This window comes from Corvus kubaryi, unplaced genomic scaffold, assembly GCF_017639235.1.
Source record: "Corvus kubaryi isolate FWS band 111438036 unplaced genomic scaffold, C.kubaryi_AGA036_p1.0 37357, whole genome shotgun sequence".
Taxonomy (NCBI): domain Eukaryota; kingdom Metazoa; phylum Chordata; class Aves; order Passeriformes; family Corvidae; genus Corvus; species Corvus kubaryi.
This window is the reverse complement of record NW_024581117.1, coordinates 6,818,284-6,841,036: the sequence shown is the minus strand read 5'-3', so window position 1 is coordinate 6,841,036 and position 22,753 is coordinate 6,818,284. Positions and strand designations below refer to the sequence as shown.

Below are 22,753 nucleotides of genomic sequence, written 5' to 3'. Positions count from 1 at the left end.
GTTTGTAATTCTGCTGGTTCACATGTAAGTTGAATTGTAATTCCTGGGGGGTTTTGCTCATTCATACCTGTCTGTGTGTATATCTCTAGACTTCTAATGTGGTATCAGAGATGTCTTCATAAATCTCATGGGACTGATTGACTATCAGTGATTTTTCTGAGTTTTACAGAGGAGAAAGAGACTGTAAAACTTGCCCATGGTTGAATTTGAGTATGTGAATAATGGTTTCAGCCCAACAGTCTTCTGTCTCGAATCATTTTTGTTGACATAAGTCTAAAGTAACTTGTTCAAGGTCAGTGGAATTACATCAATGTAAAAGTAGGGTAAATAAGAGGAGAACCAGGTTTCCATGTGTATTTCTCCTAGGAGAGCTCTTAGGATTTGATGATAAGTCAGCAAGCTGAGGAATAATTTTACTTATTTTGTAAATGCAATCAAAAAGCAAGCTAAATTTGTTTTGACTTTTCCAGTCATATTTCCTCCGTTCTAATGTGAATGAATCAGATAAGGAGGATTCCTCTGCCTATGTGATTATACAACTCATATTTGTAAATTTGAAGGAAGAATAGAGAAGAAGGGTTTTGAAGTCTGATGGAGAGTCCTTATTTAATAAAGCAAGGAGAGCACTTTGACCTAAGTTACTTGAAAACCCCTTAAATTTAAACGCAACAGGATTATTTAAGCTTTGCCTTCCTAAGTATGGGTATTTAAACACAGTGGAGAAGCTAGCCAGCAGTTTTATTCATTTTTCTTCATTTTTGAGGAGGTTGCTGGTCTTAGAAAGAGATGTTGAGATTTCTCTGTGAATGTCATGGGAAACATCAAGGGAACTTGTTTTTTCAGTCTCTCCAATTAGACAGCATTTCAGGAACATTCTTAGTAGGATCAGGGTGTTAGTGCTTAGGTGAAATCACTTTAAAGAAAGGTGGGTGGGGGATTCCTGAATTTAGGAACCAGTATAGTCCAGCTATATGCAGTATAAAACAAACTGGGAATATTTTATTATTTTGTCTTGATGTTACTTGATGAGCCCAGCCTGTGATGGCTGAGTGCGTGCTACACTGTGTCAGAGGAGACTGCTGAAGTTCTCGTGCAGTTCTGCAGGAATGGCCTGGAGCACATGTCACCACAGCAGATACCACAAAGACCATGCATTTTGCTACACTACTGATAGATTTTATATCTGCACATTGCAGGAAGGCTCTCCTGGGTCCCATATTTCCATGAATGGTGAGGAATGTTCTTTAAACTTCTATTGTGCTATAATTATGAAGAATGCACAACACTTTCTAAGTATTAAGCCCTATTGCAAGAGTTAGATTTGGCTTCAAATTGTGGCTTGTGAGTTTGCAGGTGTTTGGCTCCACTGAAACCACTTTATCTGTTTCTGCATTTGTCACCAGTCTTGCTTTATCAGAAGGAAGTATTGGCCATAAGACAGAGCTGAGGGGCTTTTGATTAAAAAAAAGAAAGTCCTGAACAAACCCCATGACTTTGATATAGAAGCCTTTGTGAATTCTAGTCCCCATTTTTAGCTATACAGGTAATTGGCGCCTGGCAGCTCATTTCTGTTGTATTTCTTTGGCTTAGCTTTGTGTTAATTACTTAAATTTACTCATTTAGAGGCATCACTGCATGTGGTTTGGCAGGCACACGTTTTGCTAAAGAGACTTTCATGTATGCTTTTCTGCCTGCACTGGAAGCTGCGTTTAGTGTACTGTACTTCAAAATGTTATTGTTTGCTTTTAGTCAGATAAACAAATATTATGATAATGAAAAGTCCATGAACAAATGGTGACAACAGCAGAGCACTAAACATAAGAATTAATTAGCAAGAACAGTCAGCTATCCCAGATGTCTGATGTAATTTTGAAGAGAGAACTTGAAATATTGAAGACATTCAAAGCACCACTTAGGAGGGTGAAAAACATCCATGCACTTTAACATCTAAATTACAAATGTGATCTCTCTCTTAGCTACTGGCCTATAAATGAATTATACTAAGGCTTACATGCCTACAGTTCACAATTGCAATAAAAAGACTATTCCTTTGCTGGTATTCTGACCATATGTTTCTTCCCAATTCTGATTTTTTTGTCAGGATGGGCCAGGACCTTGTCAGTAGCTCAGACCTGTGCATGTTACACCAATTTCTACTATCTTGTTTTGGAAAGTGGACCCACTCATGAAGTGTCATGCTGAAGCACGAACATTTCCATCCCATCTCTGTTTTCCCCCATTTCTTTTACTACAGTCTTTTCTGTGCTACAACTGCTGTATGCATCTGTTCTTATTTTGCTGAGGTTTTGAGGATACGTTTATAAGCCAGTTAAAGAGTGAGGTCCTGCTGTGTCTATTAGGGTCCAGGTATCTTAAACAATTATTTACCTCTGATATGTCCTGTCACGTAATTTTATTTGGTTTAAGTCCTGTGACATAATTTTATTTGGTTTAAGTAGCAAGTAAAGTTGCTTAGAGGCTTCAGTTATCCTTGGTCAGCCTGAATCTGTGTGCATCAGTGCACAGATGCACTGTGTGCATCAGTGTTTTACTAGTGAAACTGTGCTGGTACAAAAAGTACTCTGTAAATATAATCTCAACTGCCAACATTGGGGTTTCCAGCATTCCTGGTAGATATTGCCGGACTGTGGCTCAGCTACCTACTCAGGAAAGGGGACAAACTAGATTCCCCATTGCAAACTTTGCCATAACCATATGCAGTTGAAATATAGCTGGCAAAGGTAATCTCAGATGTACTGGAATGCAGGGAAGAGCTGCTGCATTTTTTCTTCTTTCACTGCTATTAGGCCAAGGCTAAGTACAATTTTCTCCTAAAGAAAAACTGTTCAGAAGTGGTCTGCCCACCTCAAGTATGACCGTAGGAGTTTTTTTAAAAAAGCCCTTGCCTCTCTTAGTTAAACAGATCACATCATGGCAGAACTTCAGTTCTGAATCCAGATAAAGATTAATGTGAGGTTTTACTTCACTGGAAATGAGAATTGTCCCTGTGTGCTGAATGAGATTTGTAAAATGAGGAAATACTCACTAAAGCAGAGCATTGGCATATTTTCAAATTAAGACCACAGTGAAAATGAATTAAGTGCACTCTGGTTAATTAACTAACTAGAAAGGTATGAGAAATTCTATCTCCGATGACTAACACAGTCTGCCTTTTGATCTCAGTGCAATAAGAAGGAAGACAGAGCTACTGAATGTCTAACAATGTTGATTTTATATACTCAATGAAAGTTTCCGAGAATTGCAAATATTTAGAGTGAGTATATGTTCTTGTGTAGTCATTTTTCCATGACCACATTTTCTCCATTTAGGATCACTCTCTCTCTCTCTCTCTCTCTCTCTCTGTTCTTGCTCCATCTCTAAACCAATCATTTGTCATTTCTTTTGCATAAGAGCCATCACCTGGGCTAAAAGGAAAAAGGAGTGTAGAAGTGGCAGGCTCTACTTGATAGGCTTTCTCCTAAGAAAATTTCAAGTCCATTTCAAATGGACTCAGCTCTTTCCAATTTCTATTTCATGTATTAATGGTTTATCTTTCTTTCTTTCTTTTTTTTTTTTCTTTCCCTTCCCAGATATTTTATCAGTTTCCCCCTTCTCATAGCACCGGGCAATTTCTGGAAGCCTGGCTATGTGCAATAATGAAGGGAAATCCTTACTAAACATCTGTCACCTTCATGGGATTGAGTACAAGTTCTGCAGGAGGGACTTCTTGTCTTAGCAAAAGCCTGCTTTCACCGGCTCCTGTTACACCTGTGACATCAAAAGGTGTCTGGTGCCTGCCCTGTAACAGAGTTTAGGGATAAAAGTCCATCTGGAAACATAGTAGTTATGTGTGAGAGAGAAACATGAAAAGGGCAACACGGCAGCATAGGAAAGTGGATAGGCAGCTGGCCTGTGTGACAAATGAGCAGCCAGAATGGCTTTTATGCATTCATCTAGTGGTCACATCACTCCCTTCACCCCATTTCTTTTCTCTGCAGGCAAGTAGGGTGTGACCTGATGATTCCCTTGTCAATAACCTAAGGCAAGGTCATTAGAGAGGAATGAAATGGGGCTGAAAAGCAAAGCAGGTCCTAGGAGAGAGGATATTGCCATGTATCATGGGTTAGCAAGCATAGTCCCGGAAGTGATGTTCTTGCAAAGGGGTGCTTACAGCTTCCTCTATGACCTAACAGAACCTATCAGCTGGCCAGTTTGAATATGGACAATTCTTTAAGCCACTTAAAATTGTGACCGCCTCTGTGATCCGCACTTAAGAATAGACACCCCCCCCCCCCCCCCCCCCAGTTCTGTCTCTTTTCCGGTGCTGGGACAGGTGGCTGCGGGCCCGTGCGGGGGCCAGCGGGCCCAGCCTAGGCCCTGCTTGGGCCAGGCCGGGCCAGGCCACGGCCATCCTGGAGCCAATGGGCCCTGTTCCACCCACAGAACCCCCCCACAGCCCTGCTACATGCAGATGGGTGGCTCCCCCTCTCCAGTGCGGCCAAGATTCAGCCGAAAGCTGCCCACTGCTGTCCGGCAAAGATCATGTGACCAGCAGTGATAAGCTTCATTCCAGCTGCAAGGCCTAGGTGAGATTAACCCTTTTAGTGCTGTGAAGAGCTGAAAACCTGAGGGAAGAGAGAGAGAGGAGATGCTTAAAGCTGAAATTCTGTTGTAAAGCTATGATATATCAGAGTACCCGTTGTAATTTCATGAAGGCATGGGGGGTGGAGTGTTCAACTTGTACTTGTGAGCAAAAGCACCTGTGCTGAGATAGGCAGATGCTGACGCAGCTGTAATTTCATGAGAAGTTTGAACAGGGAGAGATGGAAGCGATGAGGACTTTTGCTCCAAATGGAAAAGGAGAAAACGTCAGTTCCTAGAGAAGCTCCCAGAGATAGTCCTAGAGATGAAGATGAGGAAGACCCTTTGCTCCCAGGGAAGGAGAAGGGCCTATGTTGTTAGAGATGAAATGCTCCCAGAGATGGGTGAAGAGAACTTTTGTTTCTGAATGGCTCAACTGTTGGGGTCTCCTCCCCCCACCATGTAGCCCTGGGAGAGGGGCCCTGGTGGGGAGACACAGGGTTTCCCTGCCCCTGGTCAGCCTCGTTCCCCATTGGTTGGTTTGTGTTTCCCTGCACGGGCAAGGACCCTCGGGTCCCGTGACTGCAGCAGTTCCTCGGCAGAGATCCAGCCATGCAGCTGGAGAAATAAACATCTCTGAAACATCTAGCAAGAATCTGTCGATATATATTTCTTTTCCATGGGCCTCCTGGTTTGGTGCATTGTGTTACAGTATCCCCGCTGTAACAAATGGTGGAGAATTGCCGGCAAGACACCAATCCCTAAGGACAGGAAATTTGTGAGTAAAAACCACTCTAGATCTCTCCTCGCCTTGTTTTGGATATTTTCTCTGGACTATGGAAGAATCATGGGAAATGTGGCTCTCTGAGCCACAGAAATAAATGTATCTAGAAGTTAAAGGAATCCTTGAACAGCAAAACAAGAAAGTGTTTGTTCTGGGAGATCTAGAACATTTTTTTAACTGGCTTTTCAAAAATTTCTTCTATATTTCTCGAGACTTACTTTTTGATATTAATCCTCCTGAAAATCCTGGAGCTTATCACAAGAGTTTTTGGCACGAGAGCTTGTTGGAGATGAAGGATCAAACAGAACATGCATTAGTGATTGAACTCTTGCGTGGATCCCTCGTGGTCAGTGAAGCTATTCAGGAGCATTTATATGGTCCCATTACCCCTAAAGCAAAGGATGGCCATAGTCTCGCGGCTGAGGCCACGCGGCCGCCATCCCAGGAGCGTGTGACTGCAGCCGTGCCAGCGGAGGTGCCTGAGCTGGATGCGCCCGGCCCCCTCGGGAGCACGTGCTCATCGGACGCCATCTCTGTCTCGGGGTCCCCTGCCACGTGACTGCGAGTGAGGGCGCGATGCTGCAGGCGCCGCAGGTGCTGTGGGCCACGAGCAGCCAGGAACCGGGGGTCAGTGTGGCAGGCTGCTCTGAGCACATGGCTTGGAGAGCCCCGTAGAGCGAGAAGCGGCGGTTCCCACAACGACATGAGAAGCTGCGCAGCGGAGCGCTGAGCCGAAACGGGGCCGCACTCAAAGCAGCGTGGAGTTTGCGGAGCGGAACTGTTCGCAGGGCGCGGGGCCGGCAGCGATGGTGACGCGGGGCCACGCAGAGCCCAGACACACACTGGAGCAGCACTGCTCAGAGGGCGTGGAGCAGCCGCAACGCGAGGGCCTGGCCGAGATGTCAGAGTCAGCGAGGCAGCGGCCACGTGGGACCAGCAGCCATGACAAACACGCAAGCACGTGACAGAAGTTGTAGCCACGAAAGTCACAGGAACTGTGAAAAGGTACAATGTAAAAACAACTATGGATTTATAACACGAGATGATACAGGGGAAGATTTATTCATCCATAGAACTGCCATTAAAAGGAATAACCCTAAAAATTACCTACAAAGTGTAGGAGATGGGGAAGTTGTACAATTTGATATAGTACAAGGAAAGAAGGGTTTACAAACAGCGAATGTTACTGGGCCTGGAGGTATTCCAGTCAAAGGCAGCTGTTATGCACAAAATTATAAACAATATCCATCCCAGCAGCTTCTTACCCACAACCTACTTTCCCCTTTTCGCCTATACCCAATATGAACCCTTTCCTAAGTTTACCCCATCCCCAGTTTATTCCTGATCTGTTTTTCACCCCATGGCTTCCCTATACAACTCCCTTTCCCTACAATTCCTCTCCGATGCCAAGGGGGGGATGAAAAGGGGGAGGGAAGAAATTAAACCCTCTCCTGCCTCAGTTTCCCCACAAAGCATGCCCAGAGAGTCCTGTCTCCCTTCTGTCAGCCTTAAGATATTCCAGAGAATCTGTTTGGACTTTTAAAGACTCAGGAGGGTGGTTTGTTTTGTTTTGAAACTGTCCTTATTGTTTTCAATGTTAAGTTTTACGTCTCTTTTGTTAAAAATAAATGGGTGAAATGTTGGGGTCTCCTCCCCCTGCCATGTAGCCCTGGGAGAGGGGCCCTGGTGGGGAGACACAGGGTTTCCCTGCCCCTGGTCAGCCTCATTCCCCATTGGTTGGTTTGTGTTTCCCTGCACGGGCAAGGACCCTCGGGTCCCGTGACTGCAGCAGTTCCTCAGCAGAGCTCCGGCCATGCGGCTGGAGAAATAAACAACTCTGAAACATCTAGCAAGAATCTGTCGATATATATTTCTTTTCCATGGGCCTCCTGGTTTGGTGCATTTTGTTACAGTATCCCCTCTGTAACACTCAACCTTAAAATTGTACCCCAGTAATTCAAGAGTGGACCCTTGAAAGCAGTTGTAGGAAAAGCTGCAAGTCGTGGGAAGGGACTCACATGTGAGCAGAGAACCAACCCGGGTGGCTGGCTCGTTGTGATAATGTTTTCATAGCATGGACAAGAGTCTCCTCTTCCTAAATGGACTGAACAAGATTATTATGGAAGTGGTAAACAGACTGAACATCTCAAGGCTTCCCTTTTTACATCGTCAGTGGGAGAAGGGAGAAAGGTGGGGGGAGGAGAAGTGTTCTGAAGGTGTGGTATTATTTTTTTTTCTTCTTTTAGGTCTGTTAATAAACTCTTTATATTCTTTCAAGTTTGGTGCCTGCTTTGCGTTTCTCCTAATTCTTATCTTACAGAAGGTAAACAGTAATGAGTATTTTGGACCAAACCACTACACCATGAATATGCTAAGGAATACATGAGAGGAATTTTTTTAAAGAAAGAAAAGGGCAGGTGAAAGAAAGAGTAATGAAAAGTAAAAAGAATTCTAGACAACTGTGAAGGAAAAATTATGATTAATACAAGCAATATAATGAGGAATACAGAAAATGAATGTGTGTACAAGAACAGAAAAAAATGTAGCATTTTAGGACTGTTTATTTTCCTCTGTTTTATTGGCAGACATTCTTGAAAGGCTTTAGGAAGGTGTTCAGGTCAGACACCTAATTTCTGGTGACTATTTCTCTGCTGTGGAGTGTGCCTTTAAACAACAGGCATTGTTTGCTCTTTTGAGTTAGTATGTTAAAGACATAATCACTTATATTCTGTTCTGGTTTTCAGTGTTGGTGTTTCTTCCCTTGACAGTCCTAACAAGACTCCAAAGTGACATTACAGAAATGGTGTAGCATGGAAACATTTTAAGGTAAAAAACCGTGAAACATTGCTGATTGTAAGGTTACAGTTGCTTGTAGGAGAAACTTCAGGGGGTAGATTCTGAATATGATGTTTATAAGAATCTATAATAGATTAAAAATCTGTTAAAAAGCATTGGAGTTGTTGCTTCACAGATCTGTACCACAAGTCTCATAACTGAATAAAAAGATATGAAATAAATGAATCTCCTACCGTGGAGGTTGGCCCCTAGAAGGAAAATACATCGCTTAGTTGTTATTCACAGAGAAATAATTATTTTTATATACATCTTTCTATTTTTAGGACTCTTGATTTTAAACAATTGTGTTAGCAACACAGAATAGTAGCAGAGTAAAAATAGCTTACTGCTCTATAGACAGCAGTCTATAAAGGGCAAATTTAATGTGAGCATTGTCTAAGTCATTCATCTGTGCCTAAACAAATTCTGATGGTCTACCAGGGACTTGGAGCAGATTGCAGTGCCTGCCTTGTTTATGCATCCAGACTTCCTTTTATTGGGGGGGAGGGAGGGAGTGTAGTGTGCTGCTGACTGGGACAGGTAACAAAAAAACAGATACAGGAATTTGGAGTTAGTAGTTACCTGGGCCATATATGTTTGGGTTGTGTTAGAAGTTCAGAAGTGCTCTGAGCCTTTCCTCCACATGTCTTCCCTTGATCCTGCTGTGGAGGTCTATGTTTTCTGCATTCTCTCAGATGAGGAAGATTCTTGTCTAAAGTGTTATAATCATCCTTGCCGGTCAGAAGAGGCTATTGCTCATGTTACAAATGTAGATGAATCTTAAGAAAGTGTGCCTCAGGCCATTAAAGGCCATTTTTGTATTGCACTTAATGAAGAGGAGAGATGAGAGGAAGCCATGTCAGTGAGATGTAAGTATTGCGCCTGCACCTCTCCATTTCTGTGCTGATAGAGGACTGCTGAGAAATGTTGCCAAGGAATACTCTTCCTCACACAACCAATTGCTTGCAGCAGCACCTGTGAGTTTCTTCAGTCCAGCAGAGAGCCAGTGAAAGGGTATAAGCCCAGTGCTTGATTTCTAAATAGTTCAAACATCTTTTAATCCCCCGAGTTTACAGTAAATACTTATTTCATTCCACTGCACTTTGCTACTTCTTATTTGAAAGAATAGCCTTCGCTTTGTTCCTCATCACTTGTCTGCCCCACAGAACATGGTGCCAAAAATATTGATAAACCTCAGTGTTACCATCACCCTCATCAAGCTACAGTAGTGTCATAAGATTCTGGTTTTGCAACTGCTTTACGTCTATACACTTTTTATCTCCCATTCCTTTAAATGTTTTATTACAGGAAGTATTGCTCTTTGTTTCCTGGCCCCCTCTCTCCCTTTCCTGAGAAGGAGAAAGTATGGCTGTAATAAATAAGGTCTCACTCTCTTCTGAAATCTCTTTTCCACTGCGGAGGCTCAGCTGTTCATTACTAAATATTCTTCATTTTGGATGTGTGTCTGACTTACATAAGTCACGTCCTCTCTCACCTCTCTTTGTATGGAGGAAAGTAATATAAAAATGGTTTGAGGACAAAACAAGAGGTATCTTTAACCTATCATCTACCAAAATTAAAATCTGTTAAAATTCGTATTTGTTAGTAGGTAATTCATCAGCAAGCTCTCTTTAGGTGATGGCTGTGGTGTTTGTTTTACTCAGAGAAAGTGGTGTGTGGGAAGCAGCCAGAAACAACCATAAGCCAAATGTGAGACTGAAAGGGAATCAAAGTGGTGCAAATGACCCACAGCACAGAACGTGTCCTCTGTAACTGCTGAAGCTCTTGTTTGGAAGAAAAATTATCCCTGTTTGCCCTGATACAAACCTATACATGAGACAAAAAGAGGCTTTGGCAGATCTCTTCTGGAATTTTTTTATAATTTGTTTAATTTTTCTGTGTGTCTATTGCATTATGTCAGAAAGTGGGATAACCATTCTTCTCTACCCGCTGTGGATGCCAAGTTATGAAATCACTGCTGTTTGTAAAACACAGGGAGATCCTTAATTGGAAGGATCAAACATTTCCTCAATTGGAAAAATCAAACATCTTGAATAAATAATTTGGACTGGGCATTTTCTTCCTACTAAATATGAAATGGTCTTAATGGCCTTGGATTTATAGCAAGCTTTAATCTGCTCCCAGGTGGCCACTAATCCTGGAGGAACAGTCAATTTTTTAAACAATTGGTTGCTTTAGTAATGAATATTTCTAATGAGAGTATAGAAACTGATCACAATCTATATATATTACAAAACACCTACTGGTCTACTTCAAGTGGTGATGTTATTGTTAGCATTCATAGTTTACAAAAGTTGTCTGCTTTCAGTCTATTTGTTAACTTCTCTAACATCACAATGGAAAACACACTGTTTGTATGAGAGCAAAGGAGGACTCTTGAAAGCTAATTGAATCCATGTTAAATCTGAGCAGGGGTGACAGACTTAGGGATGGTGCGTGGTTCAGATCACTTCAAAGAGACAGTGTTGCTCCCATTTTACCTGGTGTTTGTGCGAACAGGTTTGGAGCCCTGTTTGCTTTATTCACCGGGCTCCAAATTCATGAGGATTCTGAAGTGTTTCTGTTGTTCATAACATGCCTGACATATCTTTGAATAGGAAATTTGTCAAAGAATGTTAGAGCATATTGCTGATTTTTGGCATTTTAGGGAGGAGATAAGATGTAAATGATGTTGTCAGAAATGTGGTAGTAGTAATTGCCTACAATGAGTGCAGGCTTATTATTCACAACAAGCCAGTCTTTTTAGTGACAGCTGCCATCAATACTCATTAAAAATATCAGACCTTTATACTGCTTCTACAGCAAGGATTAAAAAAATTAAACGAGATAATTTAATAATCCCCAAACCTGCCCCATACTTAAATGCATCCACTTGCATAAAAACCCATTGCATTCACTGAAAGCCTTTGACTTCTGATTGTTCTGATGATATACTGCTGTGCTGAGGCTTCTAAAAGGAATTAAGTCCTACGTTTATAACTACTCTTACTGGAAAATACATGACTTTTATGAACGACTTTTGTAGAGTGTGTAACATTCCATAAGTATATCTAGTTTGCAGGTTAATCATAAGGAGATTACATCGGTTCAAATTACGTAATTTTTCAGCTTCCTTGAAAGTCAAGAATGCAAACCCTTGAATAGACTCAGATTATAAACACTATTCATGTAACTTCATATCTTGAAAGTCTCTTTTGGTGCTCTGTTATTAAAATATTATGAAAAACGAAAGAAGTCTGATTAAATATGCCTGCATGGATAAATTTACATTAATGAGAGATGATTAATTATGAGTTAATACCCCTTTCAGAAAAAGCATTTTAGGTGGGTGCTTTTAATGAGCAGGGTACAATGATAATCCGGCAACAGTCCTCTGTTGAGAAAATCAAAAGCCAGACACAAAGTGCTGTTATGCATTTTGGAGCTATGCTGATAATAATCACAATTCTGAACTCCCACTCAGCTGTGCTCTCCTTGCACCACAAGATGTCACTATGTAATCCAGGATGGTTTTTAGCTTTAAAAATTTTTTACAAATATTTTTAAACTCAGAAACAGGTTTATTTCTTCTTATGTGTTCTCAGGAAGAAAATAAAGCTCATATGATAGCCTATATTGAATACTCATAATGCTTTTTAAATAAATTAAAGTGTATAGGACTACCAGAATCTTGAGAACAACCTCCTTCATTTAAACGACAGTGTATAGATCCTGCCAGCAGTCCCTATGAAACTGCTGATGATCCATAAGAAATCCAGGAGCATGTTTATGGCAATTGTTCCTAAGTGCCATTTTTAAGGGTGTTATTCTGCTGTTGACTCTTCCTGCTCATCTCTCCACCAGGCAGTGTGACTTTGTCTCCCTAATATCACCAATACGCATCCAACTAGGTGGAAGTAAAGCGTGTAAGAGTACTAAGCCATCAAAGAATTGCACCAGTTCTAAAAAATAGCAGCAATTTCCTGTACTCCACGCTACAATTAAGCAGTCATAATATGGCATCCTATAGATGCCAGCCCCAGAAAGAATCAGCTGAAAAGAAAATCACTGACAGTGGAGATCTTGTTTTCTGTATTCCTGTTTTAGTGGAAAAATACATGTCTAAGTCTTTCTTTCTTTGATGTATTTCTTGGTAGGACTGTGATCTCTTACACTTTTGTCATATTTGGTCTGGATTTTTTAACTTTTTTTTTTTTTTTTTCTGGGAGATAAGATAAGGGCATGCTGTCTACACATATGCCTCTTTATAGCTGCTGCCTAAGTAAGTAAAGTGCTGTAACTTCAAGATAAGGCAAACACCACAGCCAGAAAATATTCTCTGGGAAAACCTTGTGCAAATGAACACTTCATTGTACCTCACCTTGGTGGTGGAATGAGAAAGTCACACATAAAATATGTTTTAAGTGACTCTGCATTCAAAATATGTTTCTATCTTCTGACCTGAGGCTGACTAAGGTGCACAGCATGAAAATCTAAGCCTGTCAAAAGTATTTATTTACAAGCTAAAGATAAATTATAGAATCCTAAGAGCAAGGACCCCTCTATTCAGTTATACATATATTTTGCTTAATTCAAACATGTAATGGAAAATTCTATTATAGGCCCTTTCTCTGATGCTACACATCAGCAATATATCTACAGCAGAGGAAGCACAGAGATTGACACTGAGGTCTTGCTGATTAGATAATGGAAGAGATAAAGCTCAGCTGCTTCCTTTTAATTCTGTAATATTACGTATACACCTAAGTTTGGTTTGGACCATGACTGACTACTCTTTCTCTCTCTTACACCTTGATTTTTTTTAGGGCTTTTCTACTATTTTCTTTTGACTTTAATGTGGTAAAATCTTGCCCATGGAGCCTCTGAAATATTCTTGCTGGCATCCTCCTGGCACCATAGCCACAGTGTCCTGGACAGGCATGGGAATGTTCCCTCCATCCCTTAGTCTAACTCATCCTTGCTCCTGGCCTGACTGCACATTGCTGTCGTGGCTGTACAATATGGCCTGTCCCACTGCATCCTTATTTCACTGTCCAGATTTTCCTAAATGCCATGTGTTAAGATAAAATAGCTCTGTGGTGCAGCTGGGTCACAGACTGTTCTGCCTAGCAGTCAGTCAGTCAGTTACGTCCAACTCCCCAGGCATGCTGCTGCACAGAATCATAGAATATCCTGAACTGGAAAGAACCCACAAGGATCATCAAATCCACTTTCTGGCTCTGCAGATGACAACTTCAAAAATCACACCACGTACCAGATACAGGGTGTGTGTGTAGGGGAGGACATCCTTCAGCAGGCCGTGGCCTTGCAGAGGTGCCACACTGGCTGAGGACAATGGCTGCGGTTGCAGGCAGCTGCCAGGTGAACAGTGCTGTGCCAGGGCAGAGGCAGTGAGGGAACCAGGACCAGCATGGTAACTCCAGCTATGTTAGTTGCAGAGAAGGGAAGTGTTTTCACCCAGGATTTGAGGTGCTCCTTAGTCCTTGAGAAGACGGATGTTACATTATCTACATGTGCTATGTATGGCCACATTTTCAGCCAGTGGGGTATTAGTCACTAGGCATGGAAACGGAAGAAGACATTCAGACGGAAGGAGGAAGCCTCAACTTGTTTTTATTGACCTTTTTGGCTGAAAAGGGTGGTATTGAAATACTCAGTCTTTCAATGTAGCCATCACAGCAGTGTCGTTACCTCAGCACGTGGCATCAACAGTGATGTTTTTAAATGCTGTTTTTTCCCTTTTAAGCCAGTATGCATTCTATTTCCCCCTCTGTGTTGCAGTCCCCTGCTGACAGCATTACTTACCCTATCCCTGGAGGAGGTGACACTGAAAGACCAACTGACCTTTCTTGCAACACAGAGAATCAAGGAAGAGTGCCAGGACAGAAGGCTCACCAGGTATGGAGAAGGAAGTTGGGGAATACTGTCAGTCTCTACCCTGGGACTTAGGACCCACTACACATGCTTGGTTCTGGAAAAGGCAGCAACTTATAATTGCACTTTCGTTTGCAGAACAGATATTTGAGGAAAGAACAAAGATCAGGAGACAGTTGTGGCAGTGCCTGAATGTGGTGATGGCACAGAGGAGAGCTACAGGCTCAAGTACGAAGTGAGAATATCTTTTTGGCCTTCCAGAACAGCATGTTGGGAACAATGTCTTTCCCTTGCGAGAAAGGAGAGGAGCTCTGTACCCTCTTTCTGTAAGTCTTCCTCCTGTTTATGTTGGTTGTAATGAGACTGGAAAGAAGGACACACATTCTACTTCAAGTGAGAGAGGTTGGGAGTCTGCTTGTAGTTCATTCATGGCTGCTGTCAGGCACCCCTGGTAGAACCCTTGCACCCACCAGAAAGGGATGATCTCTGTGCATCACTCTGCTGGTGAGGCAGGAACTGATGCTTTGTTAGAGCTACTTTTCACGCTGGTGCCAAGGATAAACAGTGTGAATAATTCTGAGCTGCTAAAAATTGCACTTGATGAATATGTGACATGATGAGAAGGTGCAGTTGAACGCACATCTCTGTTGATTTATCAGTGGCTTGCACAATGGCAACACCTATGTACATAGATCCACGACTCCATGGAATGTACATGAGAGTTCAAAACCAAAAGGACTTCCTGCGGACAGCAAATGAGCCACTCTTGGTGCCCCCTGATGGCCTCTGAGACTGAAACAGGAGAGATTGTTGTCTCTACACCTCAGCACAGCAAGTGTGAGTCCTTTCCAGAACACATTTGAAAAACTTGATTGCTTTTAGGGACAGAAGATTTCAGTACATGATAAACTGAAGGGCATGTGGTCTCACAGACTTCTGTGACAAAAACAGGTACAGGGACCTAAATTTCTGTTCACTCTGAAAGGGTGGAATAGAGAAATGGCAGAAATGGTCCAACAAGCAAAAAAGATAAAAATAGACCAAGAGATGAAAATGGGAGTAAAATCAGAATCTAGAAACTGGTATGCTGACTCTCTGGACCTGGAGACTTTGCATCTAGAATTTAGGCATCTGCTGCTGGTCAGCATTCTGTGTGGACAGCAGCATAATTCACTAGTAAGTGCTTGCAGTACATTCCCAGACTAACCACTGCAGTGGTCAAGCTTCAGTTGTGGCAGGCTTCAGCCATGTGGTTGTCCTCTTAGTGAATCTTAGGGAGTCTCTTTTTATGGACTGAGATGAGGGGGTTAGCCTTGGACAGCAACAAGATACAGATGTATTTTTAACCTAGTAAGTTTTCTGTGGAACATCTTGGTTCTTCCCTTAAACATTGAAAGTCACCATCTCTTTGCAATGTTGGCAGAGAACAAAATGGTAGTAAGCACAGTCTTTTCACTAAGATATTAATTTAGATATATTTCTGACCTAAGGTTGCTCCAGGCAATGAAGAGTAGGGAAATATCGAGGTGTGTTAGGCCTGCAGTAAATACAGGGATGGAGAACATCCGACCACTTTTGGAGTGTTCTTTGAGAGTCACCTAGGGGAACAGCACAGCCAAAGTTAATAGGACCTGCTTCTAGTGTATAGTGCTAATTATTGTAAAAATTGGCATAATTGGGCCCATTCAGTGGTAGGAATCTCACATGGAAGTCATTTTACTGTGTGTATGACAAAACTGCAAACTACTGCTCTGAGAAGGTTAGACAGAGAAAAAAGAAAGGTTTCAATATGGTGAAATTATACTAATGGGAAGTTCTCAACCTTGAAGAGGGTTAGGATTTTTAGTATGACCATTGATAAGAATAATACTGCTCTCAGCAAACCTTTCTATTCAGAGTGAATTACTTTGCTGGCACCTGATTGACAAAGATGTTTTTTGGTATCAGACACAACATACAGTACACAAGGACACATATTTTCTCACTGGAGAGCAACAGATTATTGCCTGCACTTCTGTTTTTTAACATCACAACCTAAATGGCTTTTACGTTCTGAAAACAAAAAGCAGGGAGGAGAAATAAAAGCTTTTGAAGAAAAAAATAATTTTCCAATAACCCCCATTAACTGTTGAGGTCATCGAGGCAAAATGAATGGGACTAGAAATCCACTAAAAGCTACAGTACAAGGTACATTGAGACTGACAAGCCTTTCACCAAGTAGTTACAAATGGGACTAATTGTTTAAACTTGTTAGCCATTGCCAGAGCTTCTGATCCTTGAGTCAGCTATGGAGGTTATGGCAGAAATCAATAAGGCATTGCTCACAGTGAACTGCTAGGCCGTATAGATTGCCTGAAGGGAATTGCTCAGTACCCTCTGCTCTGGAAACTGAAAGCAGGCAGCTGAATCTCCAGAAAAACTGAGAACACCAGCCTGGGCAATTAAGGCTTTTGCCACTTAGGGCAATGGTGAGGATAAGGGGAGAGAGTAGAAATTCACCATGAGAGATTACAGGCTGGACTTCCGTGCTGTGCTGAAACTTGTGGTGGATGTACAAACATCATTTGCATTAAGAAGCGGATGACCTGAGGCTAGCACTTTTGTGTTGGAAGTAACAAAAACCTTGGCAGTACCATCACTGGTATGGAGTCTGATAGCAAACTACATATAAACTACAGTTGCTATGGAAAGGAGACATCCCCTAAGGTGTAATTCTGAATTGTTGGAGAAATTCCATTGGCACATTTTGAAAGGTCTGTTATAGTGATCAGCTGGTTTCAGGTAGAGAGCTACAAGGTTTCAATTAAATGAAGCATGTTTTTGTAGCAATTTTAGGCAAGCTACAAATTGTAAGCAAGCTGTGGAAGAGAAATGTTGGTACTTGCATGCCGACAGACTGAAAGACAGAGAGGTGCCATTGCTAGACCTGGTGGTCTCCTTGCCATCAGAGTCAGTAGTAGCCTCCATTTCTGTCCAGTGTTGCACAAAATATTGGCATGCTTTCTACACCTCTGACTAAGTTCTGAAAAGGCATCTCTTGTCTCTTAAGACACTGTGGTCTCTGCACTGCTCTTTAGCTTTTGTTCTTTCCCTTCCAGAAGCTTAATAATGCAGTGCTACGTGGCAGCTGGCTGACCAACCCTCAGTGTTATTCTCCAAGACTGCTCACTCCCTTTCACCTCTCCACTGTCTGTCCAAGACAATGGAAAATTATTCACATAATTTGTTTCAGTTTTTAGTCTAACTATTTTTTGGGAGAAGACCAGTTCTGGAATAGTCAATAGCTTGGCAGTCAAAGAACTTCATTGTTTAAAGGAAAATTGAAAATGAAGGTGCTTTTCTGATTCAGAAAGTGTGTGGATGAACACTTGCTATGCCAGATCCAGGCTCAAGTTTTAATAGGGTTATTATCTGTTCTGAAGAAGGTGTGCATATGTGCTTGTGTGCTCATTCATCCATCTTTCTTTCTTTCTTTTTCTCTCTTTCTCTCTTTCTCTCTTTCTCTTTCTCTCTCTCTTGTCTTGCCTTTTTCGTATTTCTCTGCAGCTATGTTTTCACTCACGGTGTAAAAAATTCAGAAAACTTCTTTGAGTTAAAGAAAGAGTGTCTTGCACAGGGATAGCCCCAATGACATTTTTCCTGCTGGAAAATGTGCAAATGGAGCAAAGGCAAAAACTGCCAAGGTTGTGAATTTATCGTTGTCTCTGTTTTCATCTCTCTCTCATACACGGTGCATTTTGCCCGGGTTCTTGCTACTCTGAAAATAACTATTGTTATAGTTGCTTGATTGCTTATAGAGAACAAGAAGATGACAGCCTGTTAGAGGTCACTAAGGATCTTTTTCTGAAAAAGACTTCCTAAATGATACAGTAAAAAACATCTGGTGTAGTTAGAGAATGATGAAGAAAGTAAGTTTCAGCCAGATACTGTGCCTTGTTTTAGGTCTTATTAGGCTGTGTAGGACATGACTGAGTTTTTCAAATTCCTCATCAGACTGGGGATAACAGTCTAGACAACCTATGTGAACCTGAAGAAAAACAGCAAAGTCAGCACAGGTAAGCTGAGAATCATTATCATACACCATTTACAAGGAAATTCCTTAGTGGATGAACACCAGAGCCAGCTAAGTGGCATTGTTGTTACACAGGAATGTGACAAGAAGGTTATTTCAGACGTAATTGCTAATGACCAATCAATGTAATACGATAATTGTTGCAACGTACATGACTGAAGGGTTCTGCAGAAAGAAGTGGGCTGATTGCGCTAAACCCTATCCAGCAGTTTTTTGTGATATATCATGGTATGACCATGCTTCAGGAAGTTGATAATGTCCAGAAAGAGGAAGGTTTTTGAAAGAAGTTTTAGTTGTTTGGTTGTTTTTTACTTACACTTGTTCTTGGACAGATTTACTCTAGAGGAAAAAGTACAATTATACAGTGCTACCACAGGTTATTAACTCTAAATAAAAACTGCCCATTTATCTAGCTTTACATGGCTTTCAATTTCTGAAACACATCTATCACAATATTATCATGAATTGCTGGCAAGCATATGCAAGCTGATAGTGGGAAAGTCCTTCAAATGCAGAAAAGCTTCCCAATGAGGTCAAACCAGTCATAAGTGCCTTGGTGCAGAAGCAGTTGATGGTAAACACTAAATCTATAGAAGAGAAATCAATTCATTTCACTTACAAACCATATGCCTCCTGCTTTCTTTTGCATAACCACAGTAAGGGCGCAGAAGCAGGGATATCAATAAAACCATTAAGCAGTAATTTTTCTATCTGTGGTTCAGCATCACTTTGACTGAATAGCTAACACAGCTTTTGCAGTAGTGGAGAATCCTTTCTGTGAATGTGTTTTTCCGTAACTCTCTTAACTTCCTAACTTTTGAAAATATGCAGCAAGCATAACATGAAACCTCAAAACAATCTATCTGCATTTATTCCACTTCTTCAGGCACTTCTTCAGTCATGGAATGGTGACTGACCATTCCATCAAGTTGCTCTGACAGCCGCAGCTACACTGACCCATATAAAGGCTTGCTTTCTGTTGCCTTACACCATTAATTAATTTTGAAAGATCATGGGCGACTCTTCCTTGTGCTTCAACTGACCTTTTGTCATAAGCTTTGACTGAAGCCTTCTTCAGACAATACTTTGTATTCTCTGTGTATATGTCATGTATCAGAGTTCTGATTGAGAACTCCTGGTTAACTGTCCAGAAAATTAGGTGTAAGTGGTAATGTTAGAGGAGATGTTTAATTCTGCTTCTTGTAATGGAGAGAAGACTGAGTTACAGATAGGATATGAGCACTTTCAAGAGTATATTTGCTGGAGAAGAAGACACAGTGTTATGAATTAAGTTCCCATTATGACTGTTCCTCATTGTGGGGAAATTTGGTGATTTCGTGTTTTCTGAAGATAGCAGTGCTGGATTCATTCTTACAGAGCAGTCTGCACTCCTATCTTCGTAACTCTGTTTTTGTTGTCCTTGATATATTATTCCTGTGGAAAATTTTTGATAGAGGATGAAAAAGCAGCTCTGAAAGTAGCCTGGGGCTTATGGAATGGCAAACTTAAAATTTTGAATAGAACTCCAAGTCTGTGCCTTCATGTAGAGAAAGATTTTTAATTCTTTTAGTCTGAGGTCTCCAAGTGACCCAAGTCCCTTGATTCTGCTTAGCATGAAGCTGTTGTGTTTTCAATCAGGTAGAGATTTCAAGACTGCTGCTGTTTCAGCTGTGATTATCAAACAAGGAAATAATGAATTTGCATATTCATATTGTGCTATCAGAGAGCATGAGGAGTAAGCACAACATTTTAGCCAACCATAGAGAGAAAGAGAGTGTATTTCATGAGAAGGACAGGATACGGACCCAGCTTATGATAAATTGAAGTATTGTCCCCAATACAGTCTAAAAGAACTGTGTGCCGTGGAATAATACAAGGGATTGATAGCAAGGCATCAAGACCTATTGTCAAAGAAAATAAACGTTTGTTGTTGATATATTGCCATACAGGTGTACAGCAGTGCTCTCTGAAGTCAGGGTATACCTGGCACTACTTAAGCAGATCCAGCAGTGCATTCAAGCAGGAGAGGTGACGGTTCCACTTTTTGTAATAGCTGAGATGAATAAGTCAGGACAAAAAACTGTTGCTGGCTGAGGTAATTTCAAATTTAGTGGCTTCCAGACATATAATTCAGGATTAAAACCAGCTAAAAAATGTACAGTTTTTATAGCAAATCCATGAATGACTAAATTATGAACTTTGCAAAAATACAGTAATTTCTCATGAGGGACTTGCACTTTGTCTCTTATAGAACAGTGATTAAAAAATCATGCACTGCTTCTATGGCTCATCATAAAGAAAATTCTCAACGGTTTGTTTTAAAGGTACTTGTTCAGACTTATTCATGGTTTAATGCATTGTGACCTAGTTAATTCCTCTTAGTTAAAAGAGTTAGGAGTTTCATGCAGTTGCCAAAGGAGTTCTCTTAGTATCAGTACAATATAAAGAGACCTTAAACCTGGAAGCTTCACCCTTTTCAGGTTTCTTGGTACAGTTTTAGAAGGGTGAAGGCATCTTTTTATTAATTGGACTCAAGCCTCCAAGTGTCCTTGGAGTATATCCCATCTTTATATTAATGGATAAATGTCAAATAAAGATGCTGTGGACATAGTTACATTTAATTGTCTAAACCCCATATTTCGTTGTGGAAATATTTCAGCCTATGTTATATAATTTGATTTAACTGCAGAATCTTAGGGACCAGTTCTTTCTCTTTGGTCTCTCTCCCTCTAGGATAAGAATTGCTAGGGCAGTGTAGTCTTGTTTGTTCATTTGTTTTGTTAAAATGCATTCAGCTTTACACTTATGCAGAAGAAGGCAGATTAAATGTGTTTTTCACCTAGACTTGAAAACATAGAAATTTGAGGTGGCCTTTAGTTGTTATGGGAGCTTGTTTAACAGGGAGGCTGTCCCTGAAAAATTTGTTTCAGGACGGTTACTGGTAGACTTATGTTTACCCAGTTATTTCTTAGCATCAGACTAGCTGAATGTTCAATGGTTTGGATACCTGTATCTCATCTATGGGTTAAAGTGTAATAAAAAAGTATTCAGCTGTAAGCCTAAAACCTTGTGTAGAGTTGATGCCTAATTTCATTCCATTTTGACAAGTCCAACGAGAAATTAAGATATTCTTAGAAATATGAGGAATTTCTGCTGGTTGATTTTTATCTCCTTTTTATCATACAAGTCTGTAATCAGAGTGTACGTTTGGTAAGAACAATGTGTTTGTTTTCAAAGTTATCTGAAAGGGAAATGGCTTAGAGCATGGTCAATGGGAATTCTTTCAGTCATGGCTAAGCAGTCTAATCCTATGTTATGAAATTTGGAAGACTTGAATTAGTTCAGTTCATCCCAGACTGCAAAGTTTTGTAAAAAACAACGAGTGATTGGCAGCAGCTTCATGAAAAAAGATGGGGAGAATATATTACTGCACTACTTGCTCCTTTGCAAGCTAATGTGTAGGCAGATTGATGCAAACACATTGATTGCTTAAACTTATTTTGGTGAAACTGGCCAAAGGGTTCCAGCACTGTGTTCAGTTCAATAGCTTGAAAAGTACAAAATAGGCATCCTGTTATAATCCTGGGTCCTATTTTGATCTACATTTTTAAAATGCAGTGCTAGTAGTTGTCCTATTCTACTCCTGTTTGGATCTCCTTGAATTACTCCTCTTTTCTGGTTCAGCCTTCTAGAAGGGGCACTTGGAAGCACACACTTCTTAACAGTCTGCATTTTCCTTTCCAGGAAAGTATTTCTTGTCAGTGTGGCTGATACCTGGTTAGCATGTTGTGAAGGACCATGAAATTTCAAATGTTGTATTAAGATTTATGCAAAGGGTTGATGCCGACACTGAACATCTATGTATAACTACTTTGCATAGGGGAGTATAGTAACTCTTATGTTTAATAACTTTTTTTGAAAGCTAAATGGGTAATTTAGTATGCAAGTGCAAATAAAACTGAGAAACTGGATGGGGAGATGCCTTTCAAGTCATGTGAAAGGACTTGAAAGTCCAAGTTTCCAGGTCACTCTCATATGCACTGAAACTAAGAAAAGACACATCAATTCTAAATATGTAAAACAAATTTTGTGTGATTGTTTCTTTTTTTTTGCTATGGTGTGACCTGATATATGAAACTAAAAGGGGATGGCAAGACAGTTTGCACTTAAACGCACAACTGTGGAAAGCTCAGAATTAAACAGAGCAAGAAACTTCATTATTTCTGTCATATTATGACTTGCAACATCACCAGCTGAATATTTGAAAGTTAGAGCTTGGATTCCAGCATATCTTCTGATTTAAGAAGTCAGAAAAACAAAAATACCAAATGAAAGAAACATAGTCCTTGGGTTGGGGAATGTAGGAACTTTGGGGTTCAGTCTGGACCGGGCGTAGACGGACGGTGACGAGATCTCTATAAGCAGATCTTGGAACATGCGGTTTATTGCAAAGGGCGTGGGTACAGGGGCACTGCTTAGAGCTGCAGCTGGCAGCTCTGAGCAGGCCCAAGAGAGCAAGAGAGTAAGAGGGTAAGAGGCAGAGAGAGCGAGAGGAATGAGAGTGAAGAAGTGTGTGTGAAGAGAGA

General features: G+C 41.0%; 1 long non-coding RNA gene across 3 annotated transcripts in view; it reads left to right on the top strand.

The window, feature by feature from the left end:
* The window catches only part of LOC121667220, a 119,145-nt gene that overhangs the window by 59,204 nt on the left and 37,188 nt on the right, over positions 1-22,753 (top strand). Inside the window, exons 3-5 of one of the 3 annotated variants that reach the window (XR_006016960.1) lie at positions 8,110-8,191; positions 14,003-14,119; positions 14,234-14,421. This is a non-coding gene — a long non-coding RNA (uncharacterized LOC121667220). The remainder of the gene's footprint in view (positions 1-8,109; positions 8,192-14,002; positions 14,120-14,233; positions 14,422-22,753) is intronic. The other 2 variants (XR_006016958.1, XR_006016959.1) reach the window with 2 other exon arrangements.